At 32.1% G+C, this 6188-nt stretch overlaps 1 long non-coding RNA gene across 2 annotated transcripts; it reads left to right on the top strand.

Moving 5' to 3' along the window:
- Positions 1-2631: 2631 nt before the first annotated feature.
- Positions 2632-5892, top strand: LOC107879610. 2 transcript variants are annotated; one of them, XR_007043851.1, is made up of 5 exons: positions 2632-2964; positions 4466-4507; positions 4609-4688; positions 4767-4848; positions 5634-5892. It is a non-coding gene; the product is annotated as an uncharacterized LOC107879610 (long non-coding RNA). The 2 variants fall into 2 exon arrangements; XR_001677008.2 differs by having other exon boundaries at positions 2633-2964; positions 4466-4688.
- The last annotated feature ends 296 nt before the right edge of the window (positions 5893-6188 follow it).

The raw sequence follows: 6188 nt of genomic DNA, 5'->3' as shown, positions 1-6188 counted from the left end.
AATTGAGTAATCTGCCTATGATTCTTTAATAACCACCTATATCTACAAGTTGTGGATTTTTTTCATCATAAACCTTCATTGTGTCATCAAACTTTACTAAGGTTAATTTGTGATTAAACTCCATTGGTGTAGAAACTGGTTTACTACCAGACACACCAAGTTCATACACTAGTTCAAAGGCATACTTTTTTTGACACATATGTATACCCTTCTTAGACCTGGAAAACTCAATTCCAAGGAAGAACTTAAGTTCTCCAAGATCCTTCATTTGAATCTTTCTTGAAGGTTCTTCCTTGTTTGCTGAATAAGCTTCAAGTAGCATCCTGTCACTAGTAAATCATCTATATATACAAGTATAATCACCAACTCATGTTCAACTTCCTGTGTGAACAAGGAATAGTCATAATGATACTGCACAAAGCCCATACAGATCAAAGCATCACTAAGCATCAAGTCATTGCTTAGTAGCCTATTTTAGTCCATATAATGAGTTATGACGTCTGCAATCCTTCTTATGAGTCTCTTCCTGGCTTGCAAAGCCCTCTAGAATAACCATATACACTTTGTCATCCAATTCACCCTGAAGAAAGCCATTATCCACAACCATTTAAAAGATAGACCAATGAGATAAAGTAGCAAGAGCAACGACAGCTCTAACAGTGACAATTTTAGCCACTGGTGTGAGAGTATTAGTGTAATCCATCCCCTCTTGCTAAGAATAACCTTTGGCTATAAGTCTAGTCTTATACCATTCAACCTAACCATTGGACTTGTACTTCACCTTCAACACCCATTTACATCCAATAGGAACATAACAACGTGGAATATTAACTATAGACCAAGTCTTATTTTCCTCAAGAGTAGAGAGTTCTAAGTGTATAGTAGAAACCTACTGAGGATCCTTTCTAGCTTCAACAAAGTATTTAAGCTCAACAATAGATAAAAATGAAGCAAGAGTAGCTCTTTAAGTAGGATAAAGATGATCATAGCACACCTAATTTATCACAGGATATAAACAATATCTCTTATAAGAGACATAGTAATTTAACCACACAGGTGGTTTGATAGTTCTATAAGATCTCCTTAACTCAATTTTAGAAGGCTAAGATGATAAAAGAGAAGTAGAAGGAGATTGTAATACCCCGTAAATTCCAATCTCGATTCAACTCTTAGTTGCATGCTTAAGGGGTCCAAGACTTGAAAATTTCACCAAGTGTTGATGACTTAGTCATTTTCAAAACCCATAAACTTTACGAATTTAACTACAAGAAATTGCTTTATTTATGACCAACGTTTACGGATGAATCATTAATCTCGTCTCTAAAAGTAGATGTATTAGGAAGAGATTAAAAATTTGTTCTTATTATTATATTTTATTGTGAATATACAAAATCCGGTCCCTAAAAAAAATTTTAACTAGTCCCAAATTGTAATTAGGAGCTTTAAGCGGAAAAAACTAATGCCAAAATATAATTAAAATTTTAACAATGTAATTTTATTTCACTTATAATACTAATAAGTTCCTTAATTAATTATTCCTTTTTTACATGATACTAATACGTGCCTAAATACACGAACTCATTCTAAAAACATTATATATACATACACACACTCTAAATCATTTTCAATCCTCAAATACAACAGCTGGTCATAAGTTTACCCAAGAACTCCATCAATATACGCCCCAATTTTGCAGATGTACAATGAGTGAGGGAGAAGCTTTGTTAATTTCTTCTTCAGTTTGGGTTATTTCAACTAATTTACCCTAATCTCTATTTTATCTCAGTAGCAAATTCAAGGCATGATTTATTTTTTATGTAGTTTCTCTTTTCTTCTAAAATTATTCAAAATTAGTTTTATTGCTTGGTTGTTTGACCTAATCGATCTTATTTTTCCTACTTTATTCTATCCAAATCTGTAATTTTTTTATTTGTACAACTTGGTAATTTACTATGAAATTTGTCAATTTATGGATGGTCAATTATCATCTCTCTATAATTCAGTTCCAATGCTTAGGACTTTTGTTCTTTCATTTTACTTTTATTGTAGAGAAGATTAGATATGTTATGTTCTGTTGCAAAGGAGAAAACATATAGATAATTAAACCTAGACATTTAGTGCTAGTAATATAATTTAGGGACTATTTATGGGATTAAAGTAAGGATTTTTAAATGAAAAAAGAGTTTTAGCTTATATTTGAACCTGCCTTGCACAAGATATGTAAGATTTGTGTTGTATTGCCATGGTTATGGCCAATGTGCTTTAAACTATGATTGCTTTATGTTGAAATTAAGCTTTAATGAAGATGAAGATTTTGGAAGCTTGTGAGTGTCATTGGTTGGTATAAGGATCTATTGGTGTTATGTGTTGCACTTGTGATGGCACAGATTTAGGGCAAGGGCATCCCGGTGCACTAAAACGCCCTCTATGATTGGTATAAGGATCTATTACATATGCTTATACATGTTGTTTGTGTTTGTATATGTGTGTGCATGTGTGTCTATATATTTATATATATATATATATATATATATATATATATAATTTTGGAAATTAAATGTTTGTGTGGGTCTTCTAGGTTTGGGGCATAAAGCATGGTGGCCTACTGTAAGAATGTTCCATAAAAGATTGGGTATAAAAGATGTTATTGCTTCATATCTTTTCTTAGTTGCCTGTAATTTTTAATTGTTGGACAGTAAATTCCTTTTCTGATAATCAATAGGATTATTTGGTGTTTCCATTTGTTAAATTTTGTTCCTTCACTATTATGCCTTCATAATATTCATATTTTTTAATATTTTATTATTATATTTATTCCATTGATTGTAAGGTTATTCTCCTCAGTGAGAGAGAACTTGCGGGCTACCAAAAAGGAATATGCTAAAACAGAAGATGATCTGAAGTCACTTCAGAGTGTTGGACAAATCATAGGAGATGTGCTCCAACCTCTAGTTAATGAGTGTTGTAAGTACCCTTTATACTGACTAATATTCATTTACTTTTTTAGTCTTAGAAATGCATTATTGATCACAAAGTGTTTATTTTTTTATTTTACATGAAAAAATTTACTTAGACCTTCCATTACCTTTTCAGTGTTAGTAAAAGTTAGCAGAGGTTCAAGGTAAGTGGTTGGCTGCCACATTAAAGTGGACAAGGAAAAACTAACTTCAGGCACAAAAGTGGTTCTCGACATGACAACTCTTACAATCATACGGGCAATTCCCCATTAAATTAGTAATCACTATTTTTCTTGCAAGTTTTAAGTGTCTAGGCCTACATTTAGAATTATTATATATGTTCATCCCCAATTTTCTTACCATGAGAAATTAATGGCAAGTTGATCGTATTATATACAATATATTTCATGAAGATCATTGCAACATTAGTTACTCTATTATGGGTGGACTGTCAGATCAGATCAGGGAGCTTAGAGAATCCATAAAGTTACCTCTAATGAACCCCGAGCATTTCCTCCTGAGGATTGAGCCTTCATAAGTAAATTATTCAATATAATTTTCTGCATTCTTTAATATTTATTGGCATGGATAGAAATTTTTTTCTTGTAATATTACTTCTGAGGTAATCGAGGAATCTATCTTAGGGTTTTCTTCTCTATGGACCTCCTGGAATGAGCAAGACATTGTTATCCAGGGCAATTGCTAGATACATATATGCCAATTTCTTAATGGTGTGCGTACTAGAATTTGGTTATACCTCCTCAGTCTCCACCTGGTGGGAATATACTGGGTATGTTGTTGTGGTTGTTGTTGTTGACCTTATCACTGTGTTCTTTAGAAAAAGTACTAAAAAAATTAAAATATAGAAGCAAAAGTAATGGACTATGCTTAATGCCCCTGTCTTGCCAATACTACCATGATCTGGAACTAGTGAAGACAATTCTCTTAATATCTTAAACTTCAACAAAATATCTCATGTGTGCCCCTTGCTAGTGTAATCACCATAAAAAATCTTCTCCATTGTGCTTAATGCCTTTGTTGTTTTAATGCAGGCCACCAAAATTTTTGGTTTGAATTATTTCTCTAGAAATTTACATCATGTTGGCTTTTTTTTATTTAGAGAACGAGAAATCCTGTTCATATCAGGGACGATAATGATTTAATTTGCATTTATAATCATAAATTTAACTCGTTAATTCTCTTACACTAGAAGGACATAGCATATTCTCAAAGAGCTAGTATCTTAACTCATTGATACGTGTCAACTTTCTAGATCAATCTGTACCATCTATGTACCTTATTATTTATACTCATCAAGTTTCTAGCTCAATCTGTACCATCTAATTACTTCATCATTTATTTCCTCGATTTCACTTTTTTTATTACCGTGTTGTCTTAAAATTTTGGAAAATAAATCATGAATGTGCATCGACTCTTATGTTGAGAAGAAATGTAAGAGATTCTTTTTCCACCATGCTAATTTACTCTGTGATGTTTCCATATGTCAGCTGTTGCAGATGTCTTACTTGATGCAGTATTGGTTTTAAGAGGTGAACCTATGTTGAAAATTCTCTATATAAAGCTAGTTGAGGTACATACTAATACTGTAATCCTAGAGAAATGGTTGACTTTCTCAAATTATTGGAGACAGAAATGAATGTCATCATCCTTATCCTTCTTGCTGTCCTGTATCCACTATACAAGCATTCCTAGTTAAATCTCTATATGAAGGTAGGTTTTTTATCTTGTTAAATCCTTATTCTTACCACCCACCCTGTAAAATAAACACACTGGTCCTATCTTTTACAGTATGGTTGTTACAGAACTTCCTTCAGAGTATGCTAAGAAGGCCATTGAGGCAGTATTCTTGGCATCTATTTCTCCATTACAAGTAAGTTTCCTTTATAGATTTTATGAATGGTAAAATGAAATTAATGTCCCAATCCTAGTAGTGTATGGCTGCTACTGAACATGGAAGCCCTCTTGTATCTTTAAATTATTGTGGTATCATTAATTTTATATAGGATGACTATTGTGTTTTTTAGTCCCAACATATCCACAATATGAGTATCACATAAATATCAATGTTAAGATGAATGTGCAATTGATTTTCCTTGTTTTCGTGGACTTCTAAAGCAACTTATTGTCCCTTTGAGCAGATAGTTATCTGATCGGAGATCCACTATTATCAAATAGGTCTATTATTTTAGTCAATTACAGTAGTGAATCTGCTAGTGAGTCTTTTGAAAACTCGTCCTCGAATTATTCACTTTATCTCCTGCTTGGTTACCTGGGCTCTATCAGATGGTTTACAAAAACGTACTAGAAATTTGAATATTTATATCTTACATCCCGGTAGCTCAAAATAAGCTTGGTAATGCCATCTTCTCCAGTCAGTGCAGTTGCCATCTTTGTAGATGCCTTTTAGTGGTTAGATAGACTTCTGTCCCTCTTTCTACAATGTATTTATACAAGCTAGGACTACATTTGCATTTATTTCTGCATTGTTAAGACATTTTTTTGCATATTTCTTATTAATTCTCAGGCTAAGACTTAAGAGTATTACCCAATCTCAATGTATGCACATATAGACTCTTATTAATTCTTTGCTTCTTATGTATATTAAATTATATATCAATAGTTATTAATTTTCTTTCTAAAATTTTATTCTTACAGATTTCTGAAGATTAAAGTTACAAGTGAAGATGCAAGTTCAGAGAATGCACGGGCTCATTATTATTTTGCTAAGAACATTATGTAAACTTGACATCAAATTCTAGCTCGGGATGTTCATTGGTTAGGGTTTTTTTTATTTAGCAAATATTAAAACTATTGACATCATATAGCTCGAGATGTTAATTGGTTAAGTTTTTGTAGTTTAGCAAATATTGAAACTATTGACATCATATGCTATCTCGGGATATTAATTGGTTGAGTTGTTTCTATTTATCAAATATTAAAACTATATTTACCATCCTTTGACATTTTCAGAAGGAATTTTATATTTAGCAATGAAATATATAAATTTTATTATTTTGGTAGCAATCTAGGATGAGTTAGATTGTTTATCCTGAAAGGTTAACTGAGGAAAAGTGAGTTGTTCGACTCTAAAGATTAATTTAGGATGAGGCAATCACTCTTCTCTAAAGATTAATCTAGGATGAGTTAGATGCTCATCGTGATAGATTAATTTAGGACAAGGTAGTTACTCATCGCTAAAAACATTTAGCG

This window comes from Capsicum annuum, chromosome 8 (genome assembly GCF_002878395.1).
Source record: "Capsicum annuum cultivar UCD-10X-F1 chromosome 8, UCD10Xv1.1, whole genome shotgun sequence".
Classification (NCBI taxonomy): Eukaryota; Viridiplantae; Streptophyta; class Magnoliopsida; order Solanales; family Solanaceae; genus Capsicum; species Capsicum annuum.
The sequence above is the reverse complement of the archived record's forward strand: the minus strand, read 5'-3'. Positions and strand labels throughout refer to the sequence as shown.